Below are 20808 nucleotides of genomic sequence, written 5' to 3'. Positions count from 1 at the left end.
CTTGGTGGGGGGCCGAAATATTACCTATATTTAAAAAAGGGGACCATTCGGCCCCGGGGAACTATCGCCCCATTAGCTTAATAGATGCAATTCAGAAAATTATAGCTAGGATGGTGTTGGCTAACATCCAGGTTTGGAGGGATCTCGAGAATATTTTATCCCCCATGCAGGCTGGTTTTAGATCCTGTGTCAGTACGATCGACCAGGTGTTTAGATTTACTCTTATCTATTGGAAGGTGGTGACCTTGGGTGGAGGAACTATTTATGCAGCGTTTGTAGACTTAAAAGTCTGCTTTCGATCTTGTCCCAAGAGCCAAAATATGGGCTGCTTTAGGTATTATGGGTATGCCGCGCGATCTTCTGGATTTAGTAACAAGACTGCATGAGGCAAATTTTGCGCAGGTTAGATGGGGCAAGCAGGGGCAGGTCACAGAGAGATTTCCTGTCACTCGTGGTGTCCGCCAGGGGTGTGTACTTGCACCGACTATGTTTTTATTATTTATTAACAAGGTCGTGCAGTATTTTGCGGACACACCGACAGATGCCCCTGCCCTAGATGGTTCAAAGTTTCCACTCCTTATCTTCGCAGATGACACCCTTATCCTATCCAAAACTCAAAAGGGGCTCCAAACTCCATTAAACAAGTTTTTGGAATTTTGCAAGCACAACGACCTCCAGGTTAATGTGAGTAAGACCAAATTTATGGTGCTCACCAAAAACAGGCCGTTGGTGGGTCACGTTAGCATGAATGGCATTGGGCTAGAGCAGGTGCAAGTGATGACTTGCTTAGGGGTTGTTTTAGAAAATAGGCTTAGATGGAAATCGCAGCTTGATGTACTTTCCTTGAAATTCGCCCATTTGACTGGGTGTCTTATCAAGGAAAGGAGAACTTCACTAACAAAATGGATTGGTCCCGCACTTAAAATATATAACGACAAAATAAGTTCTGCAATTTTGAATGGTGCGGACCTTTGGGGCTATTCGGACCTATCCTCGCTGGTTAGAGTACAAAACAAATTCCTTCGTAACTTGGTTGGCCTTCCTCAATCTACCCCCATGAAACCCTTGTTACTGGACCTGGGTTGTCATTCTATTGATGAAGCTGCCAGGTTCAGGACTGTTGCTTTGTGGAGGAGGATATGGTCAACTCCGGAGCTTGCATCCTTTGCCAATTAAATTCTAGAACTCAGATCCATAGTGGGTTCAGGTAATCTTCCCTGGTTCAGAAATGTAAAAACTATATTGGATAACATGGGTCTTAGTCAGTTGTGGTTGGCCCCTGATAATAATGCCTTTCCTTCTAAAAAGGATTTTAAGGCACTTTATTGGGCGGCCCAAAGAAACCAGCTTATCGTCCAGTCTGATTCTACCTCTCTGACTGGCAGGTTTTTGGATCATAAGCTCGACCCCTCGCTAGAGGATTACTGGGATGTTATTATCAAGAGTAGCGATAGGAAGCTATATCACCAGTTTAGGGTCGGGTCGTTACCATTGAGATCTTTCACAAAAAAATGGCGGGGGCAGTCCACAGAGTACTGTCCCTGGTGTAAGGACCAGAAAGAGTCATTTGGCCATGTTTTCTTTGTCTGCCCTGCTTACATAGCCCCCCGGAGAAAATGGTTAAAACAAATTTTTAACAACTTGAGAACACGGGTGGGCCAGGAGGCTCTATGGCTTATGAGGACAAATACATCTGATCCTGTGGCCATAGCTGTAGCAAAATTTCTGGGTTGGACATGGATTATTAGAGCAAGGCACCTACTTGACACTCGCTAGTCGATTTATTGATTGTTTTAAATTGTAATATACTTCTGGTACGTCTTTAACTGTAAATTTTATCATGTTTTATGTATTTTATTTAATTAGACTGTATGTCAGGTCTAATTCATTATTTGGTGAGAATTGTGTTTAGAAATTAACTTTTTTAATTAAGTCTTAAATGCTTCTTATTATGTAGGACACACGTTGTAATTAGTTGGAGTAGAAGAAGAAGAAATAAAGAGGTATGAACTGAACTGAATGTCTTTGAAATTAGATGTGGGTGCTTGCTTATATTAGGTAATTTAATAGTATGCAATTTGCATACACTCATACAGTCAGGCAGGTACTTACAGACCCAATTACAACCCCTCAAAAGCACTTATGTACTCATCACTCATATAGCTAAACAGTGACAGCCACACTCACTCACTCAGACACCCATAAAATCATTCACACACACATTTACTCACTTGTGTGTCCACGTTTAAGTAGTAGTTTGCCCTTACAGTGTGGGAGCACATTTTCAGAATGCACTATGCACCACAGGAAGGGTTTTAAGAGGACTTCTTCATCACTTGTGAAAGGGAGACTCCTGACTGTAGTTGACTTTAGGATCTGGGTCACTAAGGGTACTGGCTCTGAGAAGGAAGAAAAGTAGTAGAGGAAAGATCGGGGAAAGGTTACAGAGGAGAGAGGGGATCCCCAATAGAGAAAGAGTTTCCTAATGGATTAAATGCAGGAAGTAGCGTGTCCTCCCAAATGCAGTTCCATGAGGAGCTCAAGCATAGTCAGGCTGAGAGGGTCCTGAGGCTGTAGCTGGCCTAGGTGGCTGCAGAGGTGAGAAAAGCTGAGGCTGAGAGAGCTAGGAGGAGAAAATAGTCTTGTTAGCTCGTGAAGAGACTATCAAAGAGGTGGACTTGAAGGCTAAATAGCTGTTAGAGTCTAGCAAAAATGGTGGAGGCAAAACTATTGTGTCCAGTGCAGAAGAAAGGGTCCATGTACACAGAGACTTGGTGCCTGATTATAAGGAGACAGTGATAGAGACAGGTTGTTTCAGGCATATGAAGTAGCTCTAGAGGTGCAGTGGCTCTCTGAGAAGGATTCAGGAGCTGACCTGTCTTAGTCATATTCCTGGTGATGAAAGGGACTCCCTACTAGCCCTGGAGAAGTGGAATAGGTTGAGGTATCACATCATAAAGGAGACCCTTGTCAGTAAACATAAATTCCCCCGAGAGGAGTGCAGGTTTAAATATAGGTGTAGTCAGAAAGTGTCTCACCAGCCCTGGGAGGATTCTGTGGGGTACTATTGAAATATTTTTAAAAAGTACTGTGTTTTTTAAAGAAGCTTTTTCTAACAGTTTTATACTTTTTTCTATTTTCCAAAGAGAACTGGGAACAAGGGACTGGCTTTAGAATGTGAAAAACTTGAGGGTTCAATGGGGAGTTAAGAAAATAATTAAATATTTCCGCTGACAGTACTTTGAACATCTATGCCAATGGAAACGGAGTACTTGCTTCTTTATGGTTTTTCCCCCCATTGTGTTATGGAATGCTACATTTAATATACTGTTCTATTAAAGAAAGCACAGACTAATCCGTGTCTGTTCAAAATTTAGGTTCATCTTTTACCCACAGCAGTATATAAATATGAGGAGCACGTCTTGCTTGGTACTCTTTTTTGTGAAAAGAAATCAGTAATTTTTCCAGAAAGTTCAGTTTTTTGTTGCAGATGAAGGACTGCAATAGAATAGTTTCAGATCTGTGATTAACGTACATGCAAACATTTATCAGATGCAAACAGCGAAGTTCTCCTGCTGTGTTGAATTTGATTTCTTTAATGTTACAGTATGTTTGTGTGAAAAAGGAATGTAACTAATCCTATGGATATTCTGCACAGCTCAAAGTTTGAATCCAAGTATTTTTTTGTACAATCTTTATGATTGTTTGTTGCCAACTGGCCATTGTTGATTATTTGAACAGTACATCATGTTTGGTGTATGCGTATAGGACCTGAGAACAATAAATAAGGGAAAATATAGCCATAGAGGATAATTGGACAGTGACAATCATATGGCATTTAACATAGTGATGAAGCATCTCACTTAAATTTTTTGAAGGCAAGTGCTATTATAATGACTTGAGTGCGTCCTTCCATCTCTTGTGGCTGATTCACATAAGGCATTTCATTAATCCATCATTTTAAAGGTAATAGATACAGGAGCTGCTTTTTATATTGTTTCCGTTGTGTATTGTATTTACAGTGACAGTTTCCATTAACCCATAAATGTTGGAGTATTCCACAAGGTAATAGAAGCAAAAGCAGCAACACATGTTTTGCCCCCTGATGGCCCATTAGCCTGGGGGTTTCCCAAGGCTCCTAGGTAATAATGGAAATGCAGCTGTATTTATTCTTTATTTTAAATGTCCAACGATAATCAAATGAAGCAGTAGACTAAGACATCTTGATAGATTTAATCTCATTCCGGGTTAAAACCTCAAAATGTATGTATGCCAGCATACTCACATTTTGGGGATTTAACCTGGGATGAGATGAAACCTATTAAGATGTCTTAGTCTACTCATCCCTTTGATTATCATTGGACGAGTATATTTCCACATTGTAACATTCCAGCTGCTCCAGATGTCGGAGAGATTCCAGCCTTCCACCCATTGCTTCAGGGCCTTAGACTGATGAATAGATGCCATGCCAGGCAGGGGAGGATGCGATATATCTATTGTGGTATCCAGCATGGCATTAAAGGCCTCCCCCCGCACACAGGGATATGCTGTCTACTATGCTAGTCCAGAGGAAAGATGTTACAGGAAGACACCTCAACATGATGGGAGTTCCATCTAGCATGCCCCCAAGCAAAACATAACCCCCCTGCATGTCTATCTTGGTATCAAGAATTGCAAATGGGACCCCAGCTTGAAGCCAAATCGCCAAGCCACTGCCACAAGTCAACTAGGAAGTGTGAAACAATTCCCCCTCTGTTTTCTGTCCAACTTGTACACCTCATGGGTAGAAAGGTGGGTGTCTTGTAGAAATGTGACGTATGCATGACACATGCTAAGTTATGTCATACCCTGTGTTTCTTATAGACAGACCCCAGACCACGCACATTCCAAGTGATAACAATACAGGTATTTGAAATCATGGCCATATGCGACATCAGTGTTGCACCCAGAATACCTCCCCAATAATGGAGGCATCCTCAAGTGACATATCGCACCCCCCTCAATTGGTGTAGTTGGTGACAGTGGCAAATTATAAAATATTTAACTCTGAATACTCGGTCCAGTTTCCAACAACCCAAGGAAGCAAACCAGCAGCAACATGTCCACTGTGGAAAAAACATTTGTCTTTACAAAGGGGGAGCGAGCAACCATACAACTGAGATAAAGCCAGAGAAGGGAATGGAACAACACCCACAGTAAGAGGGCATCCAGAACCGGGCCCTAGCCTTGAAACAAAAGAACATATCAATGTTACAGCCCCTAGTACAATGCATATGGAGGGCAAATATTATCACGATCAGGGCCATTCACAGGCCGCCCAATACACAGGTAAGGTACAGTGTTGAAAAATGATTTTAGTAGCTGTTCAAGGGCCACCCGTTGGCATTTCAGGCCCCAAACAATGAAGTCAGTACTGAAAAAGGTAAGAGTTACAAGGCACACTGTGCAGCCTGCATGCACCCATCATCCCAACAAGTCGTGATTCATCGCCGGGGTGATTGATGGAAACGGCACCATGCTGCCTCCACAATCTGAATCAGAGATACTGCCTTGCAATGAACTAGAGCTGATGTGGTCTTAGAGAAGCTGTTGAGGGAACACCAACTTTGTGTCACTCCTGCACCTGTTGTAGAAATGAGCTGATCCTGGATTGAACCGAGTGGGAGTGTGGTGCTTTCTCTGTCGAACATGCCGATGGTTTGGATGGTATGGATTGGGATGTGCGCTGGCCCCATGAGTCCAGTAAATTCAGTTTGAGCCAGTCCCAAACTCCCTCCAGGGTGTCAAAAAAGAGGATGCATGCCTCATTTAGTCTGGTGGGGAACAGTAAAGCATATTGTAGACCCACAGAGCCCAGCTGTTTTTTAACCTCCTGGAATGAAGTGCGCCTCCTCTGGACACTCAACGTACAATCTGGAAAAAAGGAGAGGCTGGCATTTTCCATAAGAATGAGTGCCTTTTCAAGCTCAATGCTCAATAGCAAGTCCCAGTCTGTGAAGTTGAGGATCTTAGCCACTATGGGCCATGGCACTCCAAGGACTGGCCCTTTTCTGAGGACCTGGTGTGCTCTACTCACTGTAAACAGCTCAGACAGTCCAGATGGGGCCATCACAGTGCAGAACCAGTCCTCCGAAAATTGGGTTGTGTTGGGGCCCTCCACACCCTCTGGTACTTCCACCATATGTGTCATCTATGTGGTCCTTGAGCCAATCCAGCTGCTGGTGCAGGTGAGTACGCTGTGTGTAATGGCCTGCCTGACTAGGGGTAAGGGTCAAGAGGGTCAACTCAGTCATTTTGATTCTATCAACCAATTTACGTTGGTGGTCTTTGAGAATGCTGATGTCCTTCGTGATTGCTCCTAGGTGCTGTTCAATTGCCACAAGTGATTCATGTATCTCCTGAAGGATGATGTCCAGCTTGTCAGCTGGAGTGGGCTTGATGGTGAGTGACTGAGCTCTATGCAGGGATAGACCTGGAGAGCTAGTGTGGGGATGGTGTATCTGGCTTTTGTCTAGTGTGACCCATGGCTGCTAACAATGATTTTCAGAGGGGCAGGTAATTGTCTCCCAAACCGGGGGCTACAGTGTGGGATAAGGTAAGTGGCAAAATGCCACACCTCGCACCCCCACTGGTATCAGCACCCCACTGGAGTCATAGGCACTCTGCCTACCAGGCCACCTGTTGCTTGGTCATCTCCTCCAAGGGTGTTGTGTGCTGCAAGTCAAAGCACACTATGCCACAGTTCCCAAGCATAGTGCACCATCACAGACTGGGGGAGTAAGGATTTGGTCCCTGCACCCCACAATTCTGTGTGGCGAGCCCTAGTGTCATTAGCGGGGTCCCCCAATCATAGAACTCAACATTTGCGGGGTCACCAGAGGCAAGTCAGAGTCAATCCCTTAGGGCAGAGTGGTTGTTGAGCCTACTGGCTGGCCTGAGGGGCCCAGATCCGGGAGACCCTGAAACACCACCCATGAGAGGGCAGGGACACAGAACTGCTGCTGCTTGGGAGCGCACCGGTGTGATGAGGGGGAGACTGAGCCCACGAGGCAACGAAAAATCTAGTAAGGTCTGCTACAAGGGGCTAGATGTAGGTAAATCTATTTTACCACTTCTTAAATACCGAATTTTACCGATTCGGTATTTAAGAAGTGGTAAAATAGAGGGGGGGGAGATGTAGGTAAATCCAGATGTGGAATTACCGAATCGGTAAAATTCACAGCCCATAGGAATCAATGGGAAATACCGATTCGGTAATTACCGAATCGGTAAATACCGAATTCTGCAAGGGTGCAGGGGGTGTCACTTTGACACCCTCTGGCACCCCAGAAATTGACATGTGCGCCTAAGGGCATGTCTGTCTGTCACATGGCATAGGTGTGCATGCACACATGTGCATGCACACCTGAATTCGGTATTTTAACACTAAATTGGATTGGGTGGTAAAATTCCGAATTTGTAGGGCCATTGGGACTCTGAAGAGTCCCACCTACATCTGAGATTTACCGAATCGGTAAAAATACCGATTCGGTATTTTACAGAATCGATAAATTTACCGATTCTGTAAAAATGTGCCCCTACATCCCAAATACCCATTTACCGGTCGGTAACGGCCGAAATCGGCCGTTACCGGTCGGTAAATGGCTCCTACATCTGGCCCTTAGTCTGCTACTTAGTCTGACAGGACAGCAGATTGCATCTATTAGCAGGGCCCATGCACAGGCCCATCAGAGTTCTTCCTCATGTCCCAGCATGATGAGGGGCCAAGGAGAGGAGTTTTGGCCGCACCCCAGTGGCACCAAACGCAGTCTGTGAATAATGACCCCTGTACACCGACCACTCACCTGCTCAGTTTTTGTTAGCCTGGGAACACCGCCATTCCTGCATACCTGCACAATAGTGACGCAATCGTTGCGGAGTGGAGGAACGGAGGGGGGGGCACAACAGGAAACAAGCCAGTGCACTGGGCCAGACTTGCCTCCACCCATGCAGCCAGCGATGCTCACCAAGTGTTCTCTGCAGTGCGATCAGAAGCAGTAGGCCATCAAACGCTGTTGCCTCTTCACAGGCAAGGCCCTCACTCATAGTCCCACTCGAGTCATCTCTCACCTCCTTGGATTGTTGTGTAGATCAAGAGTGGGTGTTTTCACTGTGGACCTCCGTAAAAACAGCGTCGCTGTTCCCAGCCAATATTTCAATACTGCTCTCAGCCCTCTGGCCTAGGTCATAGAGACCTCCATTGAGAAATGGCTGCCTCTGCAGCTCAGGGTGCGGTGCAGCCCAGATCACATAGTGAGCTGCCATAGAGCCCCAAAACAGCTCCCTGCGTGCAGCACCCCACAAAGAACAGGAAACAGTGATCTTGCCTGTCATTGCTGTGCACTGCGGGTGTCTGTAGCTGAATTTTGGGGTTGAGTCTCGGAGCCTCTGAATTAAGTTGCCATTATCCTAGGTGGTTTACCGTGCCTCCACCCAGTCATGAACTGGTAAAACCACACATAGACTGACACACCCATGCACAGACCAATGCAGCCACTGAGGCATCCGGGCACTCACCAATACAGCCACTGAGAGACCCAGGCTGACACTGAAACAACCTCTGACACACTCAGGGACACACCGTTACAGCCACTGACATAACCAGACACACACTGATACAAATACGGAACAGTAGGTAGTTATAGTTAGGACCTAGTTTCCATAGGTAGAGCGTTTTTCCATTTGCCAATAACTTTGGCACCATTTGAGGAATCTCAAAACTAATACGATGCTCACTTCAGCTGCTGTATTGAAAGTTTTGGGGTTATCCGTCAAGAAAAAAAGGGGGTCCTAAAACACATTTTCCCCATGTTAATTCCCATAGGACCTTTAGATACAGTTACAGCACAAACTGCTGAACGAAATTACACCAGATCTGGCAGGTAGGTAAATATTGGTCCAGGCAAGTGCCATTTTGTTATTTGGTCTAAATCCGTTCAGTAAATTTTAGAGATCTTAACTGAAATCCAAATTTGTATATCTAGGAACGCGGAGGATCCATGGCTCTGATGCGCAGCTACGTGCACCCACGCACCAGGAGAAGTACTTTAATTGACTGGCCACAAGCTGTTTAAAATGTTGCAGCCGCCAATTTATGAAGCGGAGCCGGTCCAGGGGGATAGATGTAAACATGCAAAAACATAGAAGGGGTCCGGAAAGGAGTACCCTGACCCCATGAGTGTACTGTAGGGGTGTGTAATGTATTTGTTATCAGTTGAAAATGGCAACATTTGTTTCTTTTTTACACATCCTGAGTCGCGTACCCATCGCAGCACTCTGCGTGGCCTCCGTGTAATGACGCAACGGAGACGCAAATCTTGCCGAAATAAATTTTAAAAAGTTTGACTGCCATTTTATGAAGTGGGAGCCAGTGTGGGGATGGACACAAACATAAAAAGTATAGAATGGGCCAGGATAGAAGAACCCATGGGTGTATTGCAGGGGTTTGTCATTGATTTGTTATATGTTTTAGAATACAAAATATTTTTTTTCCAACACGCCCATGTCCCAACCCCATCGTGGCCCTCAGCGCAGCCCCCCATGTAAAATCAAGGTGGAGTTGTGAAACTCTCCGATATACATTGAAACGTTCACCCAGACATTAATGCATGCACTTACACGGTAATCAACCTTTACTCCGCATCTTTTTTTCCGCTGACTTTCAGTCCGCATACCATTACTCCGCAAGGTCATTGACCTCTCATACCATCACTCCGCATTTTTTCACAACGCATGTGCATTTACCACGCATGCCTTTACAACGAATTACGTTGTAAAGGCATGTATGGTAAATGCACTTGCGTTGTAAAAAAAAAAAAAAGACTTCATGAAGATGGAACCAGGAGGTGTGTGGAACCACGACGACGAGAGAGGTAAGGGGGTTTGGGTTAATTTTTTAGGGGTGGGTGTCGTGCTGGGGTAGTGATTGTGTAGTGTAGTGTAGTGTTAGTGTAGTGTAGAGTTGTGGTGGTTGTGTAGTGTAGGGTCGTGCTAGGGGAAGTGTTATAGGGTTTAGGGTAGTGTTGTAGTGTTTTTTGTAGTGTAGGGTCAAGCTGGGGGTAGTGTCTTAGGGTTTAGGGTAGTGTTGTAGTGTTTGTGTAGTGTAGGGTCATGCTGGGGGTAGTGTATTAGGGTTTTGGGTAGTGTTGCAGTGTGTAGTGTAGGGTCATGGTGGGGGTAGTGTATTAGGTTTTTTTTATTATTATTATTATTAAGGGGGATTTATTAAGCGCGCTGTCACCATGAGTTTCCTGGCGCTGATAGGACACTGGGCCATGCGAGAAGAGTTAGTGGGGGTGTGAGAAAAGCAGAGTTTTTAAAGATTTCCTAAAGGATAAGAGAGAGCATGAGATCTTAAGTGAGAGTGGAAGAGAATTCCATAGCTTGGGAGCCAGGTGAGAGAAACTGCGGCCGCCTAGTTTAGTGAGTTTGAAACGGGGGATAACTAGAAGCTGAAGATGGGTGGACCTCAGGGTGCGGGAAGGACAGTAGGGGATGATCAGAGACTGCAGGAAGGCAGGGGAAGGGCCAGTTAAGGGTTTAAAGACCAGGCAACAGACCTTAAAGGCTATTCTTTCGCTGATTGGTAGCCAGTGTAATTGATGTAATAAAGGTTTGGCCGACTGCCATCTAGGGATTTTAAATGCCAGTCTGGCAGCCTGGTTTTGGATGATCTGTAGCCTAGACAGCAGGGATTTGGAGAGGCCATGGTACAAGGAATTGGACAAGTCCAGACGGGACATCACCAATGCTATTAGGACTTGTAGCAAAGCTTCGGGAGTCAAGAGGTGGGCAACTTTCCGTATCCTGTGTAGCTGGAACATACAGGAAGATGTTACAGCACTCACCTGGGCCTTGAGAGTAAGCTCAGGGTCAATAATGACCCCGAGGCTCTTTACACAGCCAGCGGGAGAAGGTGGTGAACCAAGCTCAATTGGCCAAAACTGAGGGCCCCAGTGGGAAGCACTTCTCCCAGGGAGGAGAAGCTCAGTTTTCCCAGGGTTGAGCTTTAATTGATTTTGATTCATCCAGTGCTGGATGTGTATCATGACCGCCTGAAAGTGGGTAACGGCGTCAGGGGAGGTGAGGGGGAAAATAATTTGTAAATCGTCAGCGTAGTTGAACACGGTGACGTCCCACCTACCCAGGGAGTGAATAAGAGGTTGAAGATATAAATTAAAAAGAAGGGGGGACAGAGAGGATCCCTGAGGACCCCGCAGGATGAGGGAGCACTGGAGGCACTAAAAGGGCCCGAGCTGACTGCCTGAGATCAACCCTCTAGAAAGGACTTGACCCAGGATAAGGCAGACCCACGGACTCCGGCGGACTCGACACGGTGGAGTAAGATGTTGTGATCCACCGTGTCGAATGCCGCCGACAGATCCAGTAGGACCAATGCCTGGGAGAGTCCTCTGTCGGCGTTGCTTCAGAGGTTGTCCAACACGGCGAGGATCACAGCCTCGGTGGAGTGGGCTGGTCTGAAGCCGGCCTGGTTTATTTCCAGGAAGTTGGACTCCTCAATGAATTGCGAGAGGCAAGTAGTAACGTGTGCCTCCAAGATTTTAGACAGGTAAGGCAAGAGGGAGATGGGCCGATAATTGGCGAGGACCGCTGGGTCCGCGCCAGGTTTTTTTAACAAAGGCACCAATACGGCCTCCTTAAACGATCTAGGGACTGTGCCAGAGTTGAGGGAGGTATTAAGTAGGGGTAAGATGCAGTGCGGAAAAGTATGGCAGATGTCACGAAGCGCTGAAGGACGGCAGCAGTCCTTGGGGGAGCCAGATTTCACTCGAGTAGCCAGCTTGGCTAGGGACTCGGGATCAAGTGTGGGGAAGCAGGTCAAAGTGGAGGTGTTAAGAGGGGAGGCTGCAGCTATAGGCGATAAAGGGGAATGAGGGATGGAATTTTTAATAGCCACGATCTTATCAATGAAGAAGGTGTTTAAGGCATTGCATGACTCAGCGGAGGGGGGCAGATTCGGAAGTGTCCTGGCATCCGATGTTAATTCGCCTAGGACCTTAAAGATCTCTTTAGATTTGTTAGGGGCGATTAGTATTCTCTCAGAGACAAAAGCAGACTTAGTAGTAGTAATGGCTTTTTTATATTCTTTACGTGCAAGCACGTACGCCTCCCTGTCAGTACTAAGATAATTACGCCTCCACCTGCGCGCCAATTGGCGCAGCTCGAGATGTTGTAATTTCAGAGCTGGATTGAACCATTTGTGGGATTTACTATGGCGTGAACGAGGGAAACGGGACAGAGGGGCAAATTGGTCGCTAGCCGTCATGAGCCAGTGAGCGATATTAGCGTCCAATGTATTGACGCCTGGAGTGTTACTGGGTAGGGGCTGAGTCTCCGCGAGAAAAGAGAGGAAGGCAGAGGAATCAAGTGCATTCCATTTACGAGCAATCCCACCCTCCAAAGGGGGAAGCCTAGCCAGGCCCTTTACAGAGATGGAGGACTCAATCAGCAAGTGATCAGACCAGACGCAGGGGGAGATGATCGGGCAGGAGAGCGATACCCCCTGCGTCCAGATGTGATCAAGGATGTGACCCCCGATGTGAGTAGGGATAGTGACATGCTGGGTCAAATTTAAACTGCGGAGTGCCTCAAACAGTTCGATGGCATGAGGACCGGCATCGGCATGATTAAACCAGTAATTAAAATCGCCGAACATGGCAATACGGGCAGAAGAGGTCATCAGGGCGGCGAGCTGTTCGCTAAGGGCAGCAGGGAACAGGGGCATGGGGGTGGGGGGCGGTATAGGACAATGAGGGTCAAGGCACCAGCTTCCGTTTCCAGGCTGATGACAAGATTCTCAGCCTCAGGGAGGCATAGCGAAGAAGACGCGATAAATGTCAGATCTTTACGTATGATTGCCGCCACCCCACCGCCACGATGAGCAGTAGGCCGGTTGGCATTCAACATGTAGTAATTAGGGGGTAAGGCAGCCAGGATATCAGGGAGGGAAAGATCAGACAGCCAGGTCTCAGTGAGCAACAGGACATCGGGGTTCTCAGCTGTCAGTAAAAGAAAAATATTGGCGTGGTGTTGGGGAAGGGAACGTGTATTGAGATAAAGTATACGAATACAGGTCTCGGGCGGGGTGAGGACCGCCGGGGGTTTCCGGGTGAGTCTGGGAGAGAGCAAATCAGCCGAGATGCCAAGGGACACAAGACGATCCCAGGTTGTAGACAGAAGGGCGCAAGGAGGGTGCTGCAAACCTCTAAGTGTGGCAGGAGAGTAAGTGATGGAGGGAGCAGCATCCCAAAGCCCTGGGCCCGTCTGGCCGCGGACGGGCGCAGAGGGGTTCAGACGGGCGCAGAGGGGCGCAGACGGGCGCAGACGGGCTGGACTTTGGCGCGACTTCGGCGCGCTGACGGCGTGCCCGCTGCGCCCGTCCGCTGCGCTCCCTGTAAATGGGCGCCATTTTATAGGGCTGAGGGCGTGAGGGGCCGAGCGCTAGACCGCTCACCTAGTCACCCTCCTCACCCAAGATGGCGGCCAGCTACGAGTCCCGGCAGGACTTTAATCTCCTGCAAGGGACAAGTAGTAGTGAAAGGAGAGCAGATGCGGCGCTATTAATGCCCAGCGCGCATCAAGGGGAGTACCTGCACAACAAAAAAGTTATTAAAAACACAAGAAATACAATATTAATAAAATGCACGGGATGCGCAGAACAAGTCGGGCGAGTGGCTAAAATCCCACTGAGCAGCTCGGGTGAGCCACGAGCGTCCAGTTTTGGGTAGTGTTGTAGTGTTTGTGTAGTGTAGGGTCATGGTGGGGGTAGTGTATTAGGGTTTTGGGTAGTGTTGTAGTGTTTGTGTAGTGTAGGGTCATGCTGGGGGTAGTTATTTAGGGTTCTGGGTAGTGTTGTAGTGTTTGTGTAGTGTAGGGTCATGCTGGGGGTAGTTATTTAGGGTTTAGGGTAGTGTTGTAATGTTTGTGTAGTGTAGGGTCATGCTGGGGGTAGTGTATTAGGGTTTAGGGTAGTGTTGTAGTGTTTGTGTAGTGTTGGGTCATGCTGGGGGTAGTGTTTTAGGGTTTAGGGTAGTGTTGTAGGGTTTGTGTAGTGTAGGGTCATGCTGGAGGTAGTGCTTTAGGGTTAAGGGTAGTGTTGTAGTGTAGGGTCATGCTGGGGGAAGTGTTATAGGGTTTAGGGTAGTGTTGTAGTGTAGGGTCATGCAGGGGTAGTGTTTTAAGGTTTAGGGTAGTGTTGTAGTGTTTGTGTAGTGTAGGGTCATGCTTGGGTGTAGTGTTTTAGGGTTTAGGGTAGTGTTGTAGTGTTTGTGTAGTGTAGGGTCATGCTGGGGGTAGTGTTTTAGGGTTTAGGGTAGTGTTGTAGTGTTTGAGTAGTGTAGGGTCATTCAGTTGTAGTGTTTTAGAGTTTAGGGTAGTGTTGTAGTGTTTGTGTAGTGTAGGGTCATGCTGGGTGAAGTGTTTTAGGGTTTAGGGTAATGTTGTAGTGTTTGTGTAGTGTAGGGTCATGCTGGGGTGTAGTGTTTTAGGGTTTAGGGTAGTGTTGTAGTGTTTGTGTAGTGTAGGGTCATGCTGGGTGAAGTGTTTTATGGTTTAGGGTAGTGTTGTAGTGTTTGTGTAGGGTCATGCTGGGGGTAGTGTATTAAGGTAGTGTTGTAGTGTTTGTGTAGGGAAGTAAAGTGGTTTATGGTAGTGTTGGGGGGTCGTGCTGGGTAGTGTAAATGTAGGAAAAGGACTGTGTGTCAAGGTTGGGTGGTGCAGGGGTACTACATTAGAGTGTAGGGTAGGGTAGGGTACTCTTACTTACCTTTACAACTTTTACAACAAGTATACCTTTAACATGCATGCCTTTGCGTTGTAAAGGCATGCTTGGCAAAGGCATATTCGTTGTAAAAGTTTTTGTTGTCTTAATTTGCGGAGTAATAGTACTTGCGGTATTTTTTTTGCGGAGTGATGGTATGCGGGGTATTTTTGTGTGGAATAACGTCACATATTCCACTCACACAGCTACACAGAGAGTCTCATATCCACTCACAGACCCACAGTTAGACATTTGCATCCAGTTACAGACCCACTCGGACTCACCCACCCACTCACAGAACCACTCTTACAGTCATCCACCCAGTCATTGACCAAATCACAGGCTCAAGTACTCACTCACATACCCACTCAGACACTTACATACCCACTTATAGATCCACTCAGAGAGTGAACCACCCACTCAGAGACTCATATAACCACTAAGAGACTCACACACACACAGAGACCCAGTCACAGACTGATGCACCCACTCACAGATCTACTCAGATACAAATGTACTCACAGACCTACTGAGACACTCCTGCACACATTCAGAGACTCACTTAAAGAGTCATGCACATACTCACAGACCCACTCATACACTCATGCACCAGCTCACAGTTCTACTCGGACACTCACAGAGGTACTCAGATACCCACTTAGAGACTCATACACACACTCACACACCCACTCAGACTCATGCACCCAGTCACAGACCCACTCAAACACTTATACACCCACTCAGAGACCCCCTCAGACACAGACACACCCATTCACATACTCACTCAGAGACTTATATACTCACTTACAGACCCTCTCATACTTATAAATCCACTTGCACACAAAGTTGGACATTCACAAAACTACTCACTAAATCATTGTCACATTTATAGATGTACAATGAGAGTTACAAATCGAAAATGTGTTGTTGTACCCCGAAATCCTGCTTTTGCTTTGCGGATCTGCAATGGGTCACAACTATGAGAAAAGTATATATGTTTTTAATGAAAAAACAATATATCTTTATTGAAGCTTTACATAACTAATTTTTTTCCAGACCTTACCCCACCCCACCCCACACAGAAATATTACAAACAAAGGTAGAAAGGAGAGCAGGGATCCATTGGCAATAAATTCTGTGAGACTTCTACAACTAGATCTAAAAAGAGGAATAAATACATACATACACTTTTCAAAAAATTACAATTCATTTTGATAAAGTGCATGTGCAGTTTAACCGTCCTTTAGCTCTACCAAGTTGAAAAATGCTTTCATACTTGTATGCCTTTTTCCTTGTCCTATGGCCTTTCCGAGCATATATGGATTCTTCCAGATGATTATAAACTAATACCAGTCGGGCGAACCATTGCTGAAAAGAGGGAGGGTCTGGATCTAGCCATGCAGAGGAGATACACAACCTGGATATAGCCATTGTGAAGCTTAACAACACCCCTCCCTCCTTTATACTACCATTCTCTTGTATTCCCAATAGAATTAAGGCAGGGGGTCATGGCTATTTTCAGCAGCAGTTTGTTTCTAAAAAAAATTGATCTATTACCAAAGTAAGAGAATTGCAGGTTGCAAATATATGTACTATATCTGCCCTGTGAAGGGCACAACACGGGCAAGGCGGCCCCTTTCCTTCACACCACTTTGCAATTCAGTATGGTGTATAATATAAAAAGAAACAAGTTTTATAAAACTGAATCTGCACTTTGGCTGACATCAGAGCATCCTGCACCATTGAAAAGGCTTGCTGTAAAACACTATTGGAAATATCTAGCTTGGTTTGCCATTTTCAGAGTACTTTGCCATATCATCCTTCATTAAATAATTCACAGAGTGAAATATATTACCTATGCAGAGGAAATGTTGTTCTTTAATTTCTCTATGAATTCATTTTTAACCATTTTCCCTGGCCCTCCCCCTTCTTCAGTAGAATATCCCTTATTTGAAGAAATGTAAAAAATTCTCTGTGGGTGAGATTGAACTTCGTTTTAAGTTCATCAAAGGAAACAAAGCACGAAAATACATAAAAACACCCTATTTTGTCAATCCCCCCCCTCAGCCAATTGATCATACATAAATTATTGAAAATCTCCGGAAGATTCCCGTTACCCTGAAGGGGATTATAAAAGTTAACCTATTTAATCCTAATAACCGATGAATAGGAACCCACGTTTTATGGGCAGTCATAAGAGTCTTAAATCTCACCCTTTATTAGTACTCCAACTCTAATTTATGCCATAGGCAGCCCCAGGCTTCAACCCCAATCAATAACTCAAGTGGAGAGCAGTACCTCTGTGGTTCGACACCAGGGTGTTCCATTAAGAGCACCGTGCAATAAACTAAAGAGGTAGCCCAATAGTATAACCTCAAATTAGGAAGCGCAAATCCTGTTTGTTCTTTAGGGAGAGACTAAAAAATAACTGATCTTATTGGTTTTGAGTAGGACCAGATGAATTGCAAAAATATATTTTCATGTCTTTTAAACCATTGATTGGGGAAGATAAGGGGAATGGCTCTCATGAAGTATAAGATTTTAGGGAGTAAACCATTTTGATTAAATTACATGGGTCCACCAATGTTGCATGTAAATTATCCAGCTTCCTCAATGTATGTATAGTTTTTTCCACTACTGGAGTTAGATTTTCATTCACAATAGCATTCAGATGAGCCCTAATTGTTCACTGCACTCTCCACTACTCTAGTGCTGATTAATTGGCAAGTTCATTAATAATAATCAGAGTCTTTCCCTTATTCAGAGAATACCCAGAGATCTCTTTCAGAAAATGAATCCAGTGACGCCTACCATGCCGCTGGAATGGGACTACAATTCCTATAATGCTTGGTCATAGGAGGGGCTACATTTAGGACTGACGCACGCCGGACTGTGTCTGTAATTTGGTTTTCCCGCTGACATTCTCTCTCGGCTGGAGAGAGATCTGCGGCCTTTGGAAGCCGTTCAGGGATTTTAGATTGCCTATGGAGGTAGAACTATTTCCAGGCTTTGAGGAGTATTTTGCATAGTATGTGAGACCGGCGAGGACAATAATCCTGTTTTCCGGTTCTGTGCTATCGGCTGTTAACTAGGGGAGGGCAGAATTTGCGTAATCGCGGTATGCAAATCTCTGCGAAACGGTAAAAATCTCCGCGAACATGCAAAAATTCAGCGAACACGCGGAATTGCTTGTTCGCGATGCTTTTTTACTGTTCGCAATCGCTGTGTGCGTGCCTAGGGTGAAATATCTCGCGAACATGCATTTGAGAACGCGAACAAACAAAAAATTTCGCGAAGTTGCGGAATGCAAAATTTTGGGCAATTTCGCATTATCCCGGGACGCAAAATTACCCAAATTCCGCAAATTCCACAAGCGGAACGGAATTTACCGCCCAGGCCTACTGTTAACTCCTTCAGAACTGTGAGTAGTAGTTGGACGTGTTGCATTGAGGTTTCCCGCCATCACGCCAGTGTGTGTAATTTCTTGACACCGTTCAGCTCGGCGGAGTCCAGATCTGCTCATGTGGAGTCCAGAGCTGAGTGCAGTGGTGCAGTAACTAGGTTATATAATTACCAGTTCTGGAGTATTACTTGTATATTTGCATTTAACTCGGCAGAGCTCAGCAGAGCCCGGAGCTATTCACACAGAGCAACGGAGCGGAGTGCAGTGGTGTTGTAACCATGCACTACAGTTTCTCACGTCGTATATAGGGGTTGGTTTTCTTAATCTCTTGTTCAGTGGAGGATAAGAAATAAATTGCCAGAGTGGAGTGTCTGGGTAGCACCTAAGGAGCAGTGTTTTATTAATAGACGTTGTGCTTTTCCACTCTGGTTTGGGCATTATCATGCCAAAGGAATATACCCACAACCTGTTGTATGTTCTCAGAAATTTCTGATGCACTTCGGGGGAATTAGATTTTCTTCTATATTGGACATATTCTCTCTACCTTGTTCAAAGTACGAAAAGACTTGGTATGTATGAGGTCTGCCTGAAAAAACATGCTTTGGTGAACTACTGTATTCAGAAGTGTATTAATCAGTGGAATTATGTGTGATAGATACTGTTTATGATACAAGAGATATTCCAGAGTGCATGGGGCTCAAGGAGTGGATGTCCGCTAACAAGGTATACTTGAGGGCATAGCAAGACTTTAATGAGAGTAGCTTGTCAAATACTCAATGAATGAATCTTGCTCTTTGTTGATACAGATTCCTTTTACCCTGCTGTTCCTTTCACTCGCTTGATCACTCCAATATTCTGTGGTATTATCCAGAGATTTGGGGATATCAGGAGTGGGACCCCTTATTGCCGCACCTGGATCCTGCTAAGTTCCTTTTAGCTGAGGAAACTATTCTGACAATCACCCTAAAAGTCGCTGCTTCTTCTTCTAATGCTCTAATGTCTTGCTCAGGATTAGGGATGACCACAGTCATGCCATCGGCATAAGCGAAGACTTTAATACTGTGCCCTTGTAATATCACAGGCGATATACTTGGATTTAAATCCAGACTTTTTAGGAATGGGTCGATGTATAGAGCAAAGAGTACTGGGAAGCATAGACACCCTTGCTGTGTCCCCCTTGTAATCCTCAGTTGTTTGGATAATTTTCCATATATACACATTCTGGCAATTGGATTTACATATAGTGCTTTCATTGCCCTAATGAAATTTGGGCCAATCCCCTTTTCTTGCATTATAACCCAGAGAAAGTGCCAGAAGATCAAGTATTGTTGTGATCCTTCTGATATGATCTATCATGCTCCTCCCGGGGATAAATCCATGCTGCCAATCTAGTACCATTTTATTAACCACTAGGGATAATTGGGAGGCTAAAGTCTTTGAATACATTTTTGTGTCACAGTTAATGTGATTGGTTGCTAAGAGCCCAGTTCTTCTACTGGCTTGTTTTTTTGGGGGGGGAAAACGATTTTTGCCTCTGCCAAAGATTTAGGTGGGGGATCACCCTTAAAAATTTGCATGAAAAGATTTGTCATAACCTCTCTTACCTGATCTGCAAAGATCTTGTAAAATTCAGAGGGTATTAAATCTAGCCCTGCGGCTTTCCCATCAGACAAACTCAAGAGTGCCGCAAGCGTCTCCTCCCATGTCAGTGGCACATCAAAATATCAGTAATGCTTCAAACGTCTGGTTTAGCTTTTACTTAAATAAGTCCTGCTTTTGGTAGCCTAACCCCTCTGTTTCCTCCGCGTACAAAGATTGATAGTATTTCTGAAAGGCCTCTCGGATCTCTTTTGGATCAGAGACCACACCCATAACTGAATCGCTAATATTAATAATCTAATTGCAGACGTATTCCTGCCACGTTCGTATTGCCACTTGATGTCCTATTTGTTCGCTGTTCTCATATCTTTTCTTGATTGGCAGCAGTTCTACCTGCAGATTTCTCTGCGAGGGCATGACCAATTGGCGCTTTAGCTAATGCTACCTCAACTTGGACATCCACTGCCACTTTCGCTAGCTGTATCCCCACAGCACGTTTTCCTCCACTAGTGCTAGCCTCTTGTACATATCTTGCATCATATGATTTTCAGCTTTCCCCTTATTTAAGGAGAATTTAATAGTTTCCCATTGAAAACACGCTTTCATGGAATCCCAGACCGTGATTAAGGAAGCAGCCCCAATATTCAGCTTCAAGAACTCTGATATTCACTCTCCCATATGCTTCCTATATTCCTCATCGAGCAAGAGAGCTCTCTTAAAGGTCCATACAGAAGCTTTTTTTTTGTCATTCCCACCACTGTTAGTTTCTGGGGTATCTATCAATTCTACACTCATGCTGCAGTGACAATGACAAAAATAATCTAATCTACCATGTTTAAAATGAGGAGCAGAATAATATGTAACGCCGTGTACTAATGGCCTTATTTGGCCCAAACATCAATCAATACATGTGTACTACATTTATTTACCATTGATTGAAATACTTTAGGTTTCCTCCCAACAATGTCCCCTTGAGGCTGCACTTGGT

This window comes from Lissotriton helveticus, chromosome 6, assembly GCF_964261635.1.
Source record: "Lissotriton helveticus chromosome 6, aLisHel1.1, whole genome shotgun sequence".
NCBI classification, from domain to species: Eukaryota; Metazoa; Chordata; class Amphibia; order Caudata; family Salamandridae; genus Lissotriton; species Lissotriton helveticus.
This window is presented reverse-complemented; position numbering follows the sequence as displayed.